The sequence below is a fragment of the Acomys russatus genome, chromosome 11, assembly GCF_903995435.1.
Source record: "Acomys russatus chromosome 11, mAcoRus1.1, whole genome shotgun sequence".
In the NCBI taxonomy this organism is placed as follows: domain Eukaryota; kingdom Metazoa; phylum Chordata; class Mammalia; order Rodentia; family Muridae; genus Acomys; species Acomys russatus.
In genome coordinates, this window is record NC_067147.1 from 9,971,884 (window position 1) to 9,993,654 (window position 21,771).

At 52.5% G+C, this 21,771-nt stretch overlaps 1 protein-coding gene across 3 annotated transcripts in view; it reads left to right on the plus strand.

Annotated features, from left to right (window-relative positions):
• Nucleotides 1–5,788: 5,788 nt before the first annotated feature.
• Foxp4 (forkhead box P4) overlaps nt 5,789–21,771 on the plus strand; it is a 55,217-nt gene continuing 39,234 nt past the window's right edge. For 2 of the 3 annotated variants that reach the window (XM_051152827.1, XM_051152828.1), the window contains exon 1: nt 5,790–6,268. The gene's annotated coding sequence lies outside the window, so the exon portion shown is untranslated. Of the gene's footprint in view, nt 6,269–21,771 lie in introns of all 3 variants that reach the window. The other variant, XM_051152829.1, reaches the window with a different exon arrangement.

Sequence of the window (21,771 nt, forward strand, 5' to 3'; positions counted from 1 at the left end):
TACGGGGAACTGAAGGGTATAAATGATCAGGGTGAGGCAAAACAAGATGGCAGCTGCATCATGCCCATAGGAGATGAGGTCCTGTGGTGCTCAGAGTGCTAAGTGCTGAGTCTGGGGTACTGGTCTGATCCGCAGAGTTCCAGCCTCACTCAACACTCCAGCTGCTGGTCTCTGGAAATCTCCAGCTACCTGACAACAGAGAGAATTGTGGGTAAGAAGGCCAGAGGCTAAGTACAGATGAGGTTGGAGGAGAGTGGATCCTAAGTGATAAGGGGAAGGCCAGAAAGAAGGGGAAAGGAAAGAATCATAAAGGGAGTCCTGCGGCTCCAGCCTGGCATAGAATATGGCTGGGGCAGTGTAAGGAAACCTCTTAGACACCACACCCAATACAAACGCATAAAGGCTCTTTTTATCTTATCTTTACTTTTCTTTTCTTTTCTTCTGTCCACCCTACATCCATTGTCTGTTTGGGATACTGCTTGCTTGGGGGTGGGGGTAGGGTGGGGTGGAGAGGCCGCTGGAGATACAGCCCAGTGATAGTGCCTTCTCATAGCATGTGTGAGGCCTTACTTTCCATCTTCTGCCCCATATGGGACAGGGTGTGAGGGTGGCGGTGGCTGGTAATGTCACATGAGTAGATGGTATGGTGGCACTCACTTGCCATCCCAGCACTAGGTAGGCAGAGGAAGGAGGACTTCCATGCTCCTGGCCTTGAGACCAACCTGAGCAAATGCAGTGCAGTGAGATTCTCTCTCTCTCTCTCTCTCTCTCTCTCTCTCTCTCTGTCTGTCTCTCTGTCTCTCACACACACACAGAGTCTCTCCACTGTCTAACTATGTAGCTCTGGCTATACTGGAACTCACTCTGTAGACCAATTTGGCCTCAAACTCACAGAGATCTGCCTGCCCTTGCCACCTGAGTGCCAGGACTAAAGGCGTGCGCTATGAGATTTTGTCTCAACGTGCCCTCCCTGTAGACTGATAGAGACATGGCTAAGGTGCCAATGATGTTCGCCTGGTTTGTGCTAGATCTTTCTCACATTTCCCACACAGAAGATCTTTTGATCCATTGATGCTACTCTCTAATTAATGGAAAACTGCTCATGGCTTGTCATCATATTGTTCACTTCCTGATCTTTAATCCAAGATTTCCCATCAATCCGTCCAAAGTCCCTGTGTCCACCACCACAGACAAAAAAAAAAAAGTCTAAGTGCCTGTGTTCTGTAAAGTAATTTCAAGGCTGCTTCAATCACCTCCCCAGGCTCTGGCACAGGTCAATACTTCCTCACCCAGGCTCGTGGGCCTCCTCCACTCTACAGTGCCAGGGATGTAGGCCCACAGCATGGTCTTCTATTCGGGCCAATATGGTAAACTGATAAGCCTCCTACAGGGGCTGGGGCTCCCTCTTAATGTAAGGGGGAGTCTACAGAGTGCCTGGAAGGATCCTGGCACAGCTCATTAAGATATCAACCCTTAATGAAATATTTCTTTGTTTAACTTGTCATTTATCTAGGGGAGCAGAGGCCCTTGTGGGAAGAAAACACTGCCCTTGCATCACTTTCCCCTCCTCCACTCAGCAGACTCTGGATTTTTCTGAAAGACTGCAAAGAGTAGATGAGGAGGGGGCAAACTTCCAGGGAGAGGGGGGCCTGGGGGTGGGGAGAGACAGGAGGAACAACTCCTCAGAAGGGAAATGGGGAGAGGTGTCACAAAAAGAAGGAAACTGCAGTGAGACCGCGGTGGGCAAACATCCCGAGTCCTTCAGCGACAGGGAAGTGGCAAAGAAACCGACACGTGTGCCATGGAATGTTGTCTGGAGAGTCTGGTGTGACACAGAGACACAGGTGCAGAGCATGCTAAACTCGAACTTGTTATGCGGACTCTGGAGCCTTCCGCCTTGGCCTCCCCGTGTGCTGGATTAAAAGGAGGATCCAGAGAGGAGGCAGCTGGGAGCACACAGCTCTCTCTGAGAAGTCAGGGCTCTGTGCCAAGCAACCAAATCAGGCGGCTCACAATCATCTGTGACTCCAGCGTCAGGGCATCTGACACCCTCTTCTGGCCTTCTCAGATCCCGAACACACTTGTATGTGTACACACGTACGTGTACACACACACACACACACACACACACACACACACACACACACACACACACACACACACACACACTCCTTTACAAAAATCTTTCAGAAATGAGTGGGGGCTGGAGAAACGCATCAGTTATTAGGAGCACCTGTTGCTATTGCAGACGACCTGGGTTTAGTTCCCAACACGCACCTTGAGGCTCACAACCATCTTTAACTCCAGTTTTAGGGGATCGGACACCCTCTTCTGGCCTCCTTGGCACTATACTCATGAGGCGCACATATATAGATGCCGGTAAAACACTCCTAATGCACACAAAAATAAAATAAATAAATCTAGAAGGATAAAGCGATTGAAAACTTTCCAGGGGAGAGAAAAAGATACGCTCCCTGGCAGTGTGATGAATTGAAACAAATTATCTGGGTCTAGCTCGGTTCAAAGTATAGAATTAAATACACTGTTTCTAAACACAAACCCACCATATTGTCCTCTCAAGCCTCCTGCTGGAAACAAGCTCCTCTAGTGGCCAGCTGGTGCTCAGAAAAGTCTGTTCCCCAGCCCAAAGACCAAGCCACCTCCTTTATTTGTTTTCTGACGCAAATCATCCCTCCCCTCTGAGCCACCTTTGCCAGTAGGATTGGGGGGGGGAGCGGGAGGGAAGAGCCATTGCAGGTGGCCCAGCACACACCAGAATTTTCTAACTGGCAGCTCTTAGGACTTGGTTACCTCTGGCCTTCTGAGCTCACCGGAAGAGAATTGGGACTCCTAAAAGAAAAGCTGAGTGTTTAAGGCAAACACTTGAGGCCATGTGACCAGGCTTTGCCCAAGCTTTCCCCATGCCCTCTTCCCAACCCCTTAAGAGGGCATCCTCCCAATTCTGTGGCTGAAGCACGGGGAGGCTAGGATCTGTCCAGGTCACACATATGTTAAGTGGCCAGGATGATGGTCAACCTAAGGCTGGCCGACTCCTCGGGCCCTTGTGGTCCTAACTTTGGCCTTCTTCCAGTCAGACCCACAGCTACCACCTGAGCTGCTTGGGTACTTGTATGCTGGATGAGAGGAGGCATGGTGACTCCCCCAGGGGGAACTTAGGGCTCCTGTGGGGGAACCCCTCCAAACTCTCACATTGGGGTTGGGGGGAAAGACTCTGGGCTGGCTACTGTGACTAAGACATGTTTGTTCTAGTACCTTCCTTCAAGAGGTCTGTTTCCTCCCCCCTGAATTGTCTCAATTAGGACAAGAAGGGGTCTTCTGACTCCCTTGGGCTTCCCACCATGACTCACAAGTCCCACCGGGGACTGAGTGGGCCCGAGAGCAGAGGGGTAAACCGAAATGCAAGAAAAACAAAAACCAAAGTTATTTTCCCAGTGTGCCCTGTGGGAGGTGGGGGAGGGGCCGCTGCAGCAAAGCAGCCTTCTGTGTGCAGCATACCCCACCTCCATGACAGAGACACCTTCCCTTCCCTATTCAGAGTCTCTTGTCCCTGCTCCACCCACTGCCTCTCCTGTGGACAGGACGGGACCTGGGCAGCGGAGCAGGGTCACCAGCCCAGCAGTCCTTGGCTCTCTGTACACCATGCCGCTCCTCAGGCTGCCTCTCCACAGAGGGTAATATGAAGATCCTCTGTTGAAAGAGCTCCAGGGTGACAAGTCACTCCTGTTGGAATGGCTCCATCGCTCATTAGCTATGTAAACTTACACATGCTGAGTGCCTTTCGTGCCTCAGTTTCCTCCTCTATAAAATAGAGCTAATGAAATATCTCATAGGCTAATTATGAAGATGAAAGGAACCACCATGCCTGGCCTGAGGCAGGATTCACATGTCAGCCATCGCCTCATTGGATTAAAAAAGATTTTTTTTAAATTAATTTATTTCATGTGTGTACGTATGTGCCGTCGTGCATGTGTGTTGTGTAGAGGTCACAGAACAACTTTCAAGAGTTAGTTCTCTGCGACTATGTGGGTCCCAGGGTCCAACTTAGGCCTATAGGTAGGTGATAGGCGGTGTCTCTACCCACTGAGCCATCTGGCCAGCACTGTTTTGGATTTCTGAAATAGGGTCTCATGTAGCTCCAGCTGGCCTGAAACCTCATCTGTAGGTGAGGATGACCTTGAACTGCTGAACCTTCTGCCTTTACCACCCAAGTGCTGGCCACAACACCTACTGTCATTTGATTCCTATTTCTACTGGAAAGGTCACTGTGATGTCCAAATAAATGAGTGAGCTGTGGGTGTGGCTAGGTGGGAGAACGTGTGTTTACTATTTATGAGGCCCAGTTTGCTCTCCAGCAGCACAAATAACTAATTAAATAAGTGGTGTAATAGCCCTTCCCAGCTTGACACCTATGTGTCTACAAGACTTCTATGCCTGTTGTGTCTGCCTGTCCATTAGGCAAACAGAGACTCTCCAAACCTGTTGTTATCACCAATTTTCAACTCCTGGCTGTAGCACTCACAGAAAAGGGGCAGAATAAGTGAGCAGAAACAGCCTAGGCGAAGCGTCATCTCTGAGACCCATTTTTAGAGTTTTCTCCAAAATATGCTATCCCCAGGAAACTAGGCCCAGTCCTTACCCAACTCATCCTCCTTGGGGCACGGGTCTGCCTGTCCTTGGCCACCTGCCTCAAGGTAACCTGAAGCCAAGAGGGCCTTCCAGGCTCACAGCTTTCCTGGGCCCATCCCATAGCAGAGGTCTGGGGAGCTGGCATCACTGGACAAAGTGGGGCAGCCATGGATGGTGCCTGAGGGGTCCCTCACCTCTTCTCACACCCAGACAGGGAAGATGTTTGGGGGTAGAGAGTGGGAGGATTTTTTTTTTTCCAGCTCTCCACCAGTCTGAGCTTGGCGCCTGCTACCCAACTTTGCCCTCCCCCCTCTCGGAACGTGGGCCTTTCCGTGCCCGGACTTCCCCCTCCCAACCCAAACACACCCACTGTCCCCACCCCACCCCCAATCCTCCCAGTCCCCGTGGGGACAAGCGGTATTCAGGGACGCCCGAGTTTTGTTTACAATCTAATTTGTTCAGATAATTGCCTCGACTTTGCTCTGTGCTTGGCCCGCGTGGATCCAGCCTGAAGCCCCGTCTTCATTGGTTCTCACAGCACTTTATAGGAAATTCCCCTTTGCAGACCGAGGCAGCGCGTGCACGCGGGGCTGGGAGAAAGACTGTTCACAAAGCTCAGAAAGAGCTCCCTAGCCCCAGCCCCAACACAGTGAGGAGTCGGAGGGAGGCAAGGCAGGGCCCTCGCCGAACGCCTGCTCCGGACTCCCCGGGCAGTGGGGGTGCTGACCACTCCCCGCGCCAGGCGCAGCCCGCCCGAAACCAGTGAACCGTGTGCCAGCAGGACTCGGCCGTACCTCCAGGCTCCTGGAAAAGGCCACAGTTAATAAAGCATCCCATAGAATGGGTCCCCAGGCCAGAGTGAGTCTCTGCGGCCTATCTACTTTGGCAGATATGTAGCCCCATGTCCCCATTTTTCCTTCCCCAAAGTTCAGTCCACGTGGTCTTCGGCTTGCCGCTGGCCGCCTCGCGGGGGGAAAAGTGGCTGCACCTGCTTTAGGCGAATTATGGTAGCACTAGAAGTTAGTCTCCCCTCCCTCCGCCGCTCGCTCGCTCGTTCGCTCCCTCCTCCCAGTCGCTCGGCGCGCTCCCTCCTTTCCTCCACCCCTCCGGTCCCCCGCCCGGTGCGCCCCGCCCGCGCGCCGATCGCTCGCAGCCACTCGCAGCCGGGGCTCAGTCGCAGCCCCTCGGAGTCCGGAGCCGGCCGCCCTTGCGGACCGGACAGTGCCACCGGCGGCCCGGACGGTGCCCCCCAGCACGCGAGCAGGGCGCGGCGCAGGCGGCCGCGGAGCGGTGGGGAGGAGCCCCGGCCGGAACCAGGGCTGGGCCGGGGGCGGGGACGCCGGGGTCCCAGAACCCCGGAGCCGGAGCGAGCTCAGGAGCGTCGCGGGAGCCCCGGGAAGGACGATCGGAAGCCGGAGAGAGCCAAGCCATCTTACAAAGTGCGATGCCCCCGAGGGGCTGAGGCGCGCGGCGTTTGGCGCTGGAAAGATCGCCCCGGAGCGGCGCGGCGCTCAGGGGCAGCCCGGCGAGTGGCGGCGGGCCCGGGCTGCGACCCGAGCGAGCCCCATGCCCCGTGCGGGCTGACGGGCCGGAGCCCGCACTGAGCGGCCGGGCGGGACAGGTAAGTGGCCGTTCCAGGGACCCGAGTGGGGGCTGGGCCGGCGACTCGTCCAACTCCGTAGCTCGCTCACTCTCTGCCTGTTCTCTGGCTCACTTTGTGTTTGCAAACTGCCCGCCCCAGGCGCGCCGGGCCCCGGGAGGAACCCGGCCCGGGGCCGGAGCACTTTGTTTCAGCTGAGCTGGCCACGGCGCACTGAGCCTGGTGAGTTGCGAGACCCTGCCCCCCGGCCCGGGCCCCTAGTGGCCCCGAGTTGTCTGGGGAACAGGTGGGGGCTGCGGCGCGGGGCTGGGGGCAGCGGGAAGCCGGCCAAGGGGGTGGCTTGGAGAGGCCACTGAGGCCCCGCCCTGCCCCAAGAATCTGGGCTCCGCCCCCTCCTGGCCTCGCTGCTGGGAATGGGGTGTTAGGGGGCGCGACCCCCCCTCCCGGAGTGAGACAAAGAATACTTCCCGGCCCGGACTTTCCTGAGCCGGGAAGGGAAGTGGCGAAGTGGGATCCCCCCCTAAGTCCAGTCTGCACGGGACTCCCCAGGATAAGCAGAAAGACTTAAGTGTGTGTGTGTGTGTGTGTGTGTGTGTGTGTGTGTGTGTGTGCGCGGGGGGGTCGACCAACAATCTCAAACACCTCGTCGCCTTGGTTTGCGGAGATCGCACCTCGGAAGTGCTGAGAACTAGTCAACCCTCTTTCCCCGCATCCCTTAATCAGATCTGAGATAGAGCGGAAAACTTCTTGGGCACTTAAGAGACTGGTAATGGCCCCTGTGATTTTTGTTCGCCGGAGCTGGTCGGTCAGGAATTGATCTGACGGATACCCTCCCCATTCGGACAGAACTCTGCAGACTAGTGAGGTTTGAGAGTAGGGGCGGGGGGGGGGGGGTAAGGTAACTGGAGGGAGGACCCAAGGCCACCAGAGATGAGGCTGCCGAAGTGACCAATCTGGACTCCATTCCCCCCAGACCGAGGATTCTGGTGATTCGCTAGACAGTCCTCTCGTTCTCCCCGGCACCCTTCTGGCTCGCCGCCACCCTCCGCGGCGCTTAAACCTTGCACTCCGCTTCAACGCAAAACTTCAACTTCTTGGGCTTCACCGGAGCAGTACCCGGTGGCACCAGAATGTGGGGTGCTCCGAGAGACCTGGGGCCGCAGTTACCTGTGTGAAGGAACGTGGGATTTCGTGGGATGCGGATTCCAAGGCAAAAGCTCTGACCATCACAGACAGATTGACTCTTTCCCTCAGCTGAAGCGGCCTCGTGAACACTCTGATAATACATCTGTAGGTTGGGACGGCAAGGATATTGGGGGGGGGGTGTCCTTTCTTTCATACAGTGCCCTTCTCTTGTGCCCTGGGCCTCTCGTGCCAACACCGCCCAGCGGGTTTCCACGTTCTCCTGCTTGGCACCTGGGATTTCCGATATCTGTAGATAACACTTGTGGTGCACCTTTGCATCGGGTCTTCCCACCTGACGGACCGCGGCTCTCAGATCCCAATTTACCCAGCTTGGAGGCCCAGAGGAACAAACTTGAGTCCGAAGCTACCGTTTGTTTGGCTTCTCAGGGTCAATCCGAGAAGATTTTTGGCTAATGCGGGATTTTTACCTTGAACTTAAAGGCGTCTTTGCCCGGTTTGCAGAGCACCCGCCTGGATTAGCAACCGACGGCTTTGGTTCTGGAATTCGGGGTTGGGAGAGTGAGCGCAGCTTCAGCGACTGTCGCTGTGGTTTGCCCGAGTGTCCCATCTCCCACGAAGAAAGGAGAAGCGGGTGGTCCACGTTGTTCCACTGCTCCCTGGAGAAGCTTTGACTTCCAATCTGCCCCCCCCCTCCGCGCCCCCGCGTTCCCGCAAACCTCAGTGGGTTGGCCCCTTGGCCTAGGTACCCTGCGGCACCGGCATTTTAAGCCTCTAGTTGACATCAACCGAGGAGCCAGGAGGAGCCTCCTGAAAGGGAGCCGTCGGCCTCAGCCGACCTCTGCCCGCCCCCGCGGAAAACCGCTGTGGGGAAGTCTGCACGCTTTTCTTTCTTTCTTTCTTTCTTTCTTTCTTTCTTTCTTTCTTTCTTTCTTTCTTTCTCCTTAAACTTAAGAAACTTTTACCTTGCCAGGGTGATTTAGGAACTGTCCCTTGGAGGCTCGAGAGTCACTTGGAGAGGCTTGCTGGCTCCGAGGTGCCCCAGAACAGCGAGTGGGCAGACTGTACAGTGCATCACCACTCTAGGCAGTTGGGCAAGGTGGCCTGGGTAAAAGGGATGTTGTGACCCCCCCCCCCAACTTCACACCTACTGCAGACCCGGTGATATCCGAACCTCAGCTTGTGGGGACGCCTAAGTGCCTGGTTGGGCTGTTGTTGTTGTGTCTTATTTTCTGGGCAAGGGTTGGAGAGACTTGAGACAGTGTCTCTTTATGTGGCCTAGGCTGGCTTCAAACTCAGTGTGCTTCTTCTGCAGTTGCCTCTGGGATGCCGGGATTACAGGTTGTGCCACATGCTACACCCCCCCCCCCCACCACCACCACCACCACGGCTCCTGCTTTATTTTGCCTTAGTCCCAACCTTGACAATAAGATGGAAGAGACCATGACTATAGTCTGACTAAGGCTAGGCCCCTGGGTTGGAGGTTGGATTTGAGGAACCTCTGAACATTGGGGTGTAGGGCTGATCAGGTCCAGCTTGCTGGGGGACCTGCTCCTGTTCCTTTCTAGATATCCCCACCCATTTCCTCTACCTTTGGCCAGAAACTTCCTTTCTGACTATCTGGCAGGTAGAGCCCTTCTTCCCAGGAATGTGCATATCCTGCTGGGTGCTGGCTCCAAACACACCTTTTCCTAGCAGGGGAGGGCCCCAAGGAGGATTGGAAGAGGGTGGCTTTCTTTGATCTGGTAATTTCCTCAGTGGTTGCTGAGAGCTCCAACCCTGTCTAGGCAGATCCCAGGCTGGGTACCAGAGTACCCTGTGGTGTGGATGGGAGTCTCCTGTGGACCTCAGATTACTGGAAGAGAAGAAACATAATGGGGGGGAGGGGGAGGGAGGTGTGTGGGGTGGCATGGGAGGGAGCTGTGTGAGAGCAGGAAGACACATTTTTGGTTTTTTGAGACAGGGTTTCTCTGTGTAGCCTCGGGGCTGTCCTAGACTCACTCAGTAGACCAAGCTGTGAAGGGAAGACACATTTTAACCCTTCATCGCCCATAGTACTTTTTGGAAGGTTCACCCTCTAGAGACAATGCGCAGCAGTTCAAACCTTTAGTCTTATTCCCTAAGCAGCACTAAATACTTTCCTTCCGTCCTCGTGGCTTCTCAGTTTCTCCCCACCCCTTTCCTTCTCTCAGTTTCCCCAGGTCCAAGGCAGCCATGGGCCTATTTTTGTCAGGATTCTGTGCCTCAGTTGGCCGAAACGCTTCCTCTGAGGTGATTCTGTGCCTCAGTTGGCCGAAACGCTTCCTCTGAGGTGGTTCCGGAGCCCTAAAAGCCAAGGCACAGAACTTGCGCCTCCCTAGGGCCAGACGTGTGTCAGAGTGAAAAGGGCTTTGGAAGTTGGCACTAAGATAGGGCTCTGGGGAACTTAATTAAGCTGCTGGAACCTCAATTTTCTTAGGTTGTAAAGTAGGTCAACAATGCCCAGAGTAGAACAGCAGCTTGGGAGTTGAATGGGAGGAAAAGTTCCACACTCCGGCAAGTGTCTGGCCAGTAGAGTGGAATGCCGGCCAGCGATGGCACTTGTTTCTTCCTTTTTTTTTTTTTTTTTTAAAATTTGCCAGCACTGCCAGGCCACTTATTGGGCTGAATATTGGAAATATTGGAGTATAAAACTTCATTTTATAGGCTGGAAAATGAAGCCAAAGGAAGGTGGCAAACTTGTGTGAGGTTTTTGCTGTTGCTCCTCTGGCACAGAGCTAGGACTAAATTGCTGGCCTCCAGAATAACCAGGGCCTGGACCCCCTGCTGTGGGACTGGCCACTCCTCTCAGCAGCGTGGCCCAGCCTCCTCTCTCCCTAGTGTGTCTGGACTGTACTTGCTTTTAGTAAGGGTCTGCAGTCCCTGACTGAACCTACCCTAGCTTGTCCTTTAAGCCTTAAGGTGGTAATAGAGACAAATGCAAATGAGATGGCCTGCTCCAGAAGGCTGAGAAGAAAAAAAAAAAAAATTACTGGAAGACTAGTATCTCTTCTTTTCAAAACGGAGATTTCCTATTGTTTGGAAATGGAGCTCTCTGTTCTTATAGGAAGCCATCAGGCAGAGAATCTCAGGCAGGTTTGGGACCTTCCACTGAATGGTCATGTCAAAGTGGCAACAACCTTTCCTGCAGGGAGCCTGAGGCTGGAAGACCTTCCCATCACCCGCCTTGAACTCTCTATGGAAATGAATACTTTTGCTTACTACCGGTTGCGCCAAGCCTGGGTCCCAGTGGGAACCCCGCTTCCTGTGGCCTCTGACTTTGTGCATGTTCTGGGCTCTCAGAGGAATTGGGGACACTCTGATGGAAAACAAGAGCACCCACATAAAAGGTACCTTTGGCATAGAACCACGGGATGAGGGATCAGGCAGTTCTCCTTGTTGTTTCGTGCTCCTTGGTTCCAGGACAGATGGACACACACCCATGCATCTTCTCCCCAACTCTATCAGGCCTGTGCTTTCAGCCTCACGCGTCTCCTCATATCCCTGCTCCCGTCCTCTGCGCCACGGCCTCAGGATGGCTGGGCTGCCTGGATGGGTGGGGCCAGGTGGACACCAAGGGGAATTTGTTTTCCCACTGGACTTGGTTCTGGTGGCCTCTGACCCCAGCCACTACTGTGTACATGAGCAGGGGGAACAAATGGTGGATTTCCTCATAGTGGGACATTGTGTAGAATTAAGAGTTCCATTTGTTTGAAGTATGGACAGGGACAGAAGTGACCCAAATCAATCAATCAGTCTATCTATCTATCCATCCATCCATCCATCTATCATGGCATAGGGCATGGCATGCCTCAGAATTCTGACTGGCAGGAAGGGGGGGGAGTGATGGCTGCCAGGTGTGAGGACGGGATTTGGGGAATAGAGATGGGGTTTCTGATATGTCCATTCTTTTAAACCATGTGCCTACTGTGTGCAGCAGACAGACACCTTGGAAGGACCCAGAGAAGAGAGGAAATAGGAGGGGCCTCTCTTGCAACTCAGAAAACCCAAATTCGAGCTAGTGGAGGGAATTTAGATCTTTGAGGTCATTGCTAGGGTTCTGAGAGTGCCTATGCTGGGCCAGAGTTCTTGCCTTACCCCTACCCCATCCCATTGTGAGGGCAAAGTGGAAGGATGGGCCGGCAAGGAGAGGGTTAAGTTTTCCTCAACCCTGCCAAGTCAGAGCTGGCTCCTGAGATACAGTTCTATCTGGGCCTGCATTTCTGGGGGGAGGATCCCCATTTCTAGTAGACCCAGGCCTAAAGATGTCACCCGCAAAGAGAGTGACTTCCTCCTTTTCTGCAGGAATTCCCTGTGTGAAGGGAAAGAAACGGCCCTGCCAGGGAGAATTTGAGGGGACTAGTGAAACATTGAGATGTGCCCAAGGTCCAGGGAGGGGCAACTGCTAGAAGTGCTGGGGGAGTGAAGCCAGAGACTAATGGCGCTCAGAGTAGTAGGTTGCCTTGAGGGTCTTGTCTTCAGTCATCTGGGAGAATCGCTCCTGGGTTCCCCTCAGAGACCACAACACCAGTGGAAGTTCTGTATGCATCTTTCTCCAGTACCAAGAGCATCAACCACCCTTGCTCCTTGGTGGAAGGTCACAGACAACTGAGACCTGAGCCTAGGGATGACGTAGTGAGTCCTCTAGATGCACTGTGTGTGGGGGTTCCTGCAAGGCACTGCTACCACTGCCTCCGCCGACACCCCCCCCCCCCCCCTCCCCCCGCCTGGCCACTGGCATGCTGTTCTCTGTGGGTATCAGGTTTCCTGTTCAGTTGGTGAATGGGCATCCTCCTCTCCCTGGTCTCACTTTGTTGAGGTTGCACTGTCTTTATCTCAGGACCGCGGTCTACTGCATCTGAAGGGGCTTCCTGAAGGGGGTGCTGTGGAACTCGGGGCAAGGGACCCTGTGACCCTGGCAAGCCTCCTCTTTGCCAATTAGACAGCCAGAGTGACTAAAAGGGTGCGACGCCCGCCTCCTCCTGCCTGATCCCCATCGACATGATTTCCCTTCATCAGAATCGCACATCCTCCAGAAATTAATTTGATGCCTCTTGTTATCAATTAATTGAATCTCGTTGGGAGAGAGCTCCGAGAGGCAGGCTGCAGCGTGGCCCTTCTGTGTTTCTGTCCCCCAACCCCCACTTAAGCAGGACAGTGTAACCCTCCCCCCAAACTCTTTCTTTCTGCTTTTAATTTCACATATTTTCTAAAAATCAACACCCTGCCGTGTTGGCTTGGATGCACACCTCCAGCTGGGGACTGGCTGGACTTACCTCAGAGTCTTCCTCGTTTTTTTTTGTTTTTTTGTTTCTCCTTAAATAAACAAAATCTCACCCTTTCAGGTTTGTCTCTGCCCCTGATCCTGTGTGCTGCCAGGGCTAGAACTTGGGAGGGGTTGGGACAGCTACATCCTAGTTAGGGAAGGAGACACACAGGATCAAAGTAGGGATCTCTCACCACCTTTTTTTTTTTTTTTAAATAATTTGTGTGTGCACACACATGAGCATGCGTCATGGCGAACCTGTAGAAGTCCGAGGACAACCAGCTTTTGGGAGTCAGTTTTCCCCTACCACATGGATTCTGGGAAATCACACTTAGGTTATCGGGCTTAGAGGCATGCACCTTTACCTGCTGAGCCATCTCACTGACCCCATCCTCCCACCAGCTTGGGCCGTCCTTTTTAGGAGTTATTTAGAAGCTGTTGCCCTTGGTGGGAGTGGACTTGTCAATTGTAGGGCTGAAGACATGGATGTGGACCCCCACCCATCCCCATCCCAGCTTCCTAACAGCCAGTATCTTTAGGAACCAGCTCTCAGCAGCATTCCCTTGAATGAAAGATGCTAGAGGAAAGTTCTATAAGATCCGCGTCCCCCCCCGCCCCCCGCCCCGCCAGATCTCCCTGGGAAGATACTTGCTTTGCAGCAGTTCTCAACCTGTGGTTGCAACCCCCCCCCCGGGGGGTTGGTTGCAAATCAGATACATTACAATCCATAACAGTAGCAAAATTATAGTTATGAAGTGGCAATAAAATAATTTTGTGGTTTGGGGGGGCAGTCACCACAACATGAGGTGGCAGCATCGAGAAGGTTGAGAACCACTAGCCAACCCCACATCCAGGCATGGTCCACAAGGTGTGACTGTCACTCTCAGGACAGAGGAGGGACGGAGGCCCAGGGAGGTGATCTGACTTAGTTGAAATCACCTGCTCGCTGGAAGTTGTCTCCTGAAATGCTTCAGTATTGCAGGGTGTGTGTGTGTGTGTGTGTGTGTGTGTGTGTGTGTGTGTGTGTGTGTGTGTGTGTGTGAGAGAGAGAGAGAGAGAGAGAGAGAGAGAGAGAGAGAGAGAGAGAGAGAGAGAGAGAGAGACCGAGACCAGTTGACTAGTTTCACCATTGATGATTTTTTTGTCAGCTTCCACCCTGTTCAGCCTACGGTAAATGTCACATAAATATCCCCACTTGGGCTTCCTTTGAACAATCAAACGCAGCCTGGATTTATGTGAAGTGAGGACATATTGAGGCTGAGTGACAGCTCTGTCTCCCCTGGCCTCGTCAGTGCCATAGTAGCTACTGAGTGCATATTACTTTACATTTTTCTTCTTTTTCTTTTCTGTACGGGTGTTTTGCCTGCATGTGTGTCGTCTGTGCACCACATGTGTGCCTGGCTCCCACAGGATCCTCTGGACGAGAGGCCAGTGCTCATAACCACCTCTCCAACCCCAGCTCTTCCTCCCTGCCTCTTTCTCCTGCCCCCAACCCCACCCACACCCCCTAAGACAGGGTTTCTCTGTGTAACCTTGGCTGTCCTAGAGACTCGCTTTGTAGACCAGACTGGCCTCAAACTCACAGTGATCCACCTGCCTCTGCCTCCCGAGTGCTGGGATTAAAGGCATGCGCCCCACCCCCTTTTGAAACAGGCTCTTACTGTGTAGCTGGACTGGCCTTAAGATCATATATAAGCTCTGTCTTTGCCTCCCAGTTTCTGGGATTATAGAAATTAAAGCTGGTTAGCATCTTTCACATAGACATTTACCTGATCCCAGTATTTTCAAAGGACACCTGGGGTGAGGGCTGGTAGAGAGAAGCTGCCTCAAAGACTCCAAAAAGCCTTTGCAGCAACAGCTCAGAGAAGATGTTTAAGGACACTCTTGTCCAAATCAAAGTCCCATGGTGCTACCTGAGACTTGATGGCGGCGTGCAGTTCTTGTTGGATTTAGGTGGTACTAGGGCTTGAAGCAGATACCATTAAACTCCATGCCTACCAAGTCTTTTCCCCTTTCTCCTTTGAAGTGAATGTTAAAGCTCATGGCTCCAGAGGCTGTGCAAGTCTGAAGGAGCCCATCCTCATCCAGGTAAGGCTCTCCGTGAAAAGCCATTGTCACCTGGTTACCTGCTCCCACTCAAGACGTATGCTCCTTGTTTGGGCAGGAGCCTGATTAGAAGAATCCTCAACCACCGCCCCCTAACCATTCCCCTCACCAGAATCTCCCATCTTTAATAATAGTAATAATAATAATAATAATAATAATAATAATAATAATAATAATAATAATAATTTGATGCCTCTTGCTATCAATTAGTTGATAGTGAAGCGCAGTCCTCTAAGTATGGGATCACAGTGCGTTCTGGCCCCACTGAGGCCTAGAGAGAACAAGACCCCTCCTGAAACCAGTCTCGATGGAGAGACAGAGAAGGGTAGGGGTGCTCAGCATTTGCATATCTGCATGTCGCTGTGTTTTAGATGCCCTTGAATTGGTGCCTGAGATCCTTCAGAAGACCATGCCTAGAAATCTTCTGCGGGGCCAGAGGGCCCAGGGCTCCTGGGTCAAGGGCCATGGAATTCCAGACCAGGTGGTTCTGCAACAGACCTACAGGAACCCCCTAGCGCCAAGGGCACCACCAGAACCAGACTCCAGACGGGCTCCAGATGGTCACTTGGGCCCTGAATGGGTTGCCCCTACCCCTGAACCGGCAGGCCCCCCACGTAAGACGTCACTATTTAATTAGCTGTGTCTGATTAACCAAACTTGGCATTAGGCTCCTCTTGCCCTCATCTTTCTCAGCTCCGAATCAATGGCTTTGATATGCTAATTAGGGAGTAATTTAATTTCAAAAGGCCGCAATTAACAAGGGTGTTGTGGACATGCTGTAGTTAAGCGGAGTAATCTAATTTGCATTAGTAACAAGCAGGGACTAATTAGAAGCTTAATTAGACACTTAGATGGCTCTTATGTTTACTTTCTTAATGAGATGGAGTGGGCTCTTTGGTTCTCTCTCAGTCTCTCTGTCTCTGCCTCTCTGTTAATTCTTCCTTTTGGTCATGGTAATAGGGAAGAGCATTGAATGAGGCGTCCTTGCCAGGGCCTGGTGGAGGCATTGTGTGACATCCTCAGTGTCTCAGGTCTGTGGATTTGTCACCACTGGGGTGGAAGGCTGGGAAAGGTCTGGGGCCAGACGACCTTGTCAAGTCGTTTGTTATCTTGGAAAACTGGTTCCTCTTTCAAAGTGAGCCACATGAGTGTGGAAAAGAGAAGAGGGTTAGGGTGTGGTGGAGGCTGTCAGGGGCCCCGAGTGAACTGGCTGTGATTGAGAAACTGGCGGGACACAATCACAGGCGGCTCAGGGGGCTGAGGCAGGACAGTCTCACATGTAAGGCCTGTCTTGATTACAGAGTGAGTTCAAAGCTAGCCTCGGGTACCTTAGGGAAACCCTGTCTCACACTTGAGGAGATAAAAAAGCATTTTGAACTGTTGATGTCATAGCTCAGTAGAAAAGCCTTTGTTTGGCATCTCTGAGGGCCTGGGCTCAGTCACCAGTACCATTCATGGTCCAGACACGCAGACCGATGCAGAAGGACTGAATAAAATACATCGAGAAATTGTGCTTTGGGGGCCTTACTGCCTTGTGACATAGCTCAGAAGTCACCTGCAGGACGCCTTTCCAGAGTACCACCCCCCCCCCTCCAGGCAGCCATTCTCCCTTTCAGTGCCCAACATAAAATTTGCAAAGTGGAGTGTGTGGATCTGCGTGCATTTTTAAGCCTCCATCACTCTGAAGAACCTTACGCACTTTTGTTTGCTTGGGATTCTTTTTTCACTCCACCAAAGCCAGGGCTGTGTTTTGGTCACCTCTGTTTGCCAAGATCCCAACCACACGCATCCAGTATCAACTGCAGGACAAGGTCCACTCTCCTCTCTCTCTGTTCCAAGGGCTTGTGCGTGCTGCAGGGGCTTAGTGTTGGGTCCTTATGTAGAGCTGATACAGTTTCCGAGGAGACGCTGTGAAGAGCAGAAGGAAATGACCCGAAAGGTTTGTGAGCCTTCAGGATGAAAGGTCAAACCAGTGCTAATCGATGGATACCAATGAAATCAGGAGCTTTAAAGATACACAGTGACGGCAGATGCCTGTAATCTGAACCACCTGGGTGGTAGAGCCAGGAGAAATCAAGAGTTCAAGGTAAACCTCAGCAAAATTGCTAGTCTGAGGTCGGTAGGGATACTACAAGACCCTGTCTCAAAAAGTATGTAATTCCAAAGTGAGGCAGTGGCTTTGTAAGTCCCAACATTCAGGAGGCCAGGAGGAACGTCAGAGGTCCAGGCCATCCTGGTCTACCTAGCAAAATTGTGTCTCAAAAAAAGCAAATAAGATGACATAAAAGAAGAAGAAATGATTGTTCCTTCCAAGCAAAATATATAGAATCTATCCTGTGTTCACGAGATAAGATAGGTAGCAGTCTAGGCCTCAGAATCTGGGGGTTAACAGGATAAACTCCAAGGGCATGAGAGATAGAACTTGTTATGTAGACCAGGCTAACCCCAAATTCCTAGTGATCCTCCTGCCTCTGCTTTCTAAGTGCTCAGATTATAGGCTTAGGAAGCCAGACCTGGGTGCTTGTTTTTTTTAAGACAGTATCTAATAACTATATAGCTCAAGCTAGCCCAAAACTGTCATCCTCCTGCCTCAGCCTCCCAAGCACTGTGATTATGGGTGTGCACTACCACACTCACCTATACATTCCCCTTCCAAAATATTTTACCAAGATGTCTGTTGCTTTTAGAATTAGAAAATTAAATTTTTTTTGTTTTTGGTTTTTTTAATTTTTGTTTTTCGAGACAGACTCTCCCTGTGTTAGCCTTGGCTGTCCTGGACTTGCTTACTAGACCAGGCTGGCCTCAAACTCACAAAGATCCACCTGCCTCTGCCTCCTCAGTGCTGGGATTAAAGGCGTGCGCCACCACGCCCAGCTTTTTTTTTTTTTTTTTTTTTTTTTAATTTAGGAGCGAACCTTCCCTAAAAAGATAGCCTGGGACAGTGCCTCAGATTCACAGTCAAGGGCTGTGTAGGAGAGGAGACCTTTAAAGTGGGCCATCCTTGCCCTGCCACTTGGATTAAACCCCTGTAGCGCTTAAGTTTTGGCTGAGAGACATTGAATGGTCCCTGGAGTTGGGGGCACTTAAGGCGCTGCACATCATTTATGGAGGATCTTTGGCTTGGTGCTTAGCCACATCTGGGCAGTGGCCTCTGACCCACAGACAGGATAGTCCCCAGGAGGATACAGTGTAATTTGTTCCCTGAGGTGAAACTCAGGGCGTTGCTCATGGTGGACAGATGCTATGCCACCCGAGCTGGGCCCTCAGCCTTTAGTGGCCTTCTAGCTGTGGGTTCTACCTTAGCGTTTCTCAATGGCTGCTGGACGAAAGGGGTCAGGTGAAAGTCTAAGTGACTGCAGGACCTTCAGGCACCCCAGGAACTGCCCTTGTCTGACCCCGTCCCTCATGCGCTATGTCTTATTGATCCCGAAGCATCCTTGGAGGGAAAGTTCATTGGTATCGGCCCCATATTAGAGATCTGGACGCTAAGGTTCAGACTGGTGACCTCACTGTTCCATGCCATGAGTCGTGCCAGGAAACGGTTAGCACCAGGATGGCTTAATGAGTGGCTGGTTGAAGTGGCTGCTGTCCTGACTGACCCCTCTCTGCTCCTGGCTGTCTGTAAGCCAGCCGTAGGTTAGAGATGCACTCACTGAGAAAGGAGGTTCCTGGGTCCTTGACTTGAGAGGTACACTCCGCTGCCTGCGGGACTGAGGTTGATGGCTCTGAACAGCTGTTTGCTTCTTGTTTCTTACTGAAGATCGGTTAGCAGGCTAGTCAGAGAGAAAGGGACAGACAAATAAGGTGGGCTCCATACTGTCGCCTGTGTCATATTCATGTGGCCTAGGAAACACCACCGTTTCAAAGACCTTTAGTCCTAGAAAGAGCTGAGCCCAGGAGGCTCTCTTTTGGTAACTGAAGGCCTTTGCATTGTGTTTTTGGAGTATGCAAGCAATAATGTGCCTGGCCAAGCTGGTTCATCCTCCATAGCTAAGGTTCAGCAAAGGAGGCCTTCCCTTTAATGGCTTCTGCATTTAAGATAGAGCCCTGAGTGTGTGGAGGGCTTTCAGATAATCAAAAGCCACAGTGGTTTGTACACATGAAATTCTCAAGAATAAAGGCATTCTAGTTTTTAAAATTAGAGTCCCATTTATTCCTTATACTCACATTAGATAGAGCCCATGTCCTCCGAGAGGCGCTGTTTATGTGGTTTATGTGTCTTTACCATTTGTCACCCCTCACGGGAATACGAGCTCGGCTACGGCAGGCTCACGCCTAGTCTCTTCACAGCCAGCGCGGTACTCTGTTGCTGCCTAAATGCTTCGCAAACTATGAGTGGATGAGGGATCATGGCTGGTGCAACAGACTCCTAGCTGGCTAACCGTGGAGGGAGAGAGAAAGGACTGCCCTTCAGGCTCTTGTGGCTAGATCTCAATTTCTAGCTTAATTGGACCCTAAGTGCTTGTTGAGTGAATACTTGGCCTTGGTGCACCATCAACTTGTTTGGGCCACAGGAAAGCTTCTAACTGAAGTTTGCTCTGCTCCTCGGAGCTCTACTGCCTCAGACAAGCGGGTCAGTGGCACTGGGGACATTTAGGCAATACAAATTACCTCCCTATTCAGACCAGTAGAATTAGCCTCTCGGATAGAGCTCAATACGAGCACGCTAAGGTTTTGGTCCGTCTCTGGGCTCCTTCTCTATTGAAATTGTGTTTTAAGCTATTTTATCGCTCGCTCCCACCCCCACCCCCCAACTGCAGTCAGCGCCCTCATCTTCCCTTGGAGTTTTAAGCAGACAACTTTCACATACTCGCCTCTAGGCATTCAGCAAGTTTGTGTGACCGACAGGGCTGCAGCTAGACACCAGTTTTCTAACCCCCCCTAAGTGTCAGGCTCTCAGCAGGACCACGTTCTGCTTCTGGGCGGGTGGGGGGGGCACCAGGACTCTGGGTACAGGTGACCTATGGCCACGCCCCCATCTGCCCCTCTTACCAGCTGCTCCCCCGGACGCGCGCCCCGAGAGCGCGCTGAAGCTGCTCGGTCTCCTCCCTCCTTCCCTCCCTCGCGGGTAAACTGCGGGCATCCATCAGTCTGTTAATTGCACTAATTAGAGATCGCGGAGGTGTTAATTGGAAAACCCTGGTATTGTGCCTGTTTGGGGGACGAAAACGTCAATAAAAATTAATTGATGAGTTGGCAGAGCGGACGGCGCGGGTTCGCGGCGAGGCGCAGGGTGTCGTGGCAAATGTTAGTCGCTCAGATTAAGCGACTTTTAATTAAAACGCGACAGTAATTAATACTCCCCACGCCATATGGGCCCGCGAAAAGGCACAAAAGGTTTGTCCACGTCTGGGACTCTGGTGTCTTCCTCTCTGCCTCCCCAAAGCACCCCAGGCCCGAAGTGCCCTTTTGGCCCCTAACTAGGTGCAACTCGTCACTTCCGGCAGGGGCGGACCCTGGCTGGCTTAGAAAAGGCGTTGCTGTCTTGGTCCCGCTGGGGTGCATCATAGAGGCAAAAGCCTCAGGGAAAGTGGGAGCCCCCAGGTGGCCACAGCGGTACCGGAAGAGGTGGCCGTGGCTTTGACCTAGCTTCCTTCAGACGACGCCTCCTGGAGCCCGGGGTTGGCCATGGCTCCTTAGTGCCCAGACTTCGCCAAGGGAAATCTGGAGAGTAGGGGACTAGGATCTACCCACATGTAGGATCAGAGCCCTCCAAATCCTGGCTCTCACCCTATCCACCTCTACACACCCTGTAAATGGTCTTCCACCACCCACGATGCGTGGTGAGAGAGTCATCTGGGAACGCTGAGGTGCCAGTGAGAAGTCTAGTGTTCGCAAATCTTAGGAAAATTTGAAAATGTTTGGTGTCCACTCCTTGGTGGCTCTCTAGGGGAGGGAAAAGCAAGGGCTGCTGGCTTCTCCCTCACTGTTCAGCTGAGGTTGGCCTTGAACTGCTGATCCTCCTGCCTACCCCTTGTGAGTGCTGACATTTCAGAAACACACTACATCTGGAACTAAGTGGTCTGATCACAGCTATGTGTGTCCTTCCCTGCTGCTGTAATGTTGAGTTATACATTGCTGTGGAAAGGGGTGACAGGCCTATACGATGAAGTCAGTAAGAGTCCAGTGTAAGAATGAAGGGGTGCCCAGAGCAGCCAACTGGGGTGCATGTTGAATGGAGCTTTTGGGATAAAGGACTACAGCTGTGACTCTAGTGGCCTCCTGGTGACTCCCAGAAACACCCAAAGACTGTGGCTTCATGTCCACCAACTACCCTAGGGAGTTTTGCCGCAACCCCTCCCCCGCCGCCCCATATGAACTCCTGAAACAAACTCCTTTCTCCTGGAGAGAAGGCAAACGCTAGCTTTCGGCTGACTTGTGACCCAACATAGGCTGCCTTCTCTCCTGGCCAGGGTCATAAGGCCCACCACTCCCTCTCGGTTACCAGGCACTGACAGCAAAATGTACTCCCACAACACCCCCATCCCACCCAGGCTCTCAGCGCCTGCTCACCCACAGTACAGGGAACACCCCATCTTCATTACAGCACCCTGCAGAGAGGTGGGTAGTAGTCCTGAGGCTGTTGGCAAGCCTAGCCTTAGAGGGCAGGTTTCCCAGGGCAGAGGTGAGGCTTCCCAGAGGGCCTGGAAGTTTGAGGGGCTGGTGGTGGTGGTGGGCGGGAGCCTGGAAGAAGGCGTATGGGTGTGTATCAGTGGGCAAAGGCGCCAGGAGAGGGCAGAGTGCTGCACCAGGGAATGGCCCTGCAGAAATGACTTTTCAAATGCATATAATCTCAAGCATGCAAATGAGAGGTTTGCTTCACCCTGTTCAATGTGAGTGATCGGCCCTTGAATGGCTACTATTACAAAGCACATGGCCTCAATTATGTAGTTCACTTGGTTTTTGCTATAGCCCCGCTCCCAGCCCCCCCACCCCAAAGAGATGGGACAGGAAGGGACACCTCTATTGGCACCGTCCTTCATTACATTCT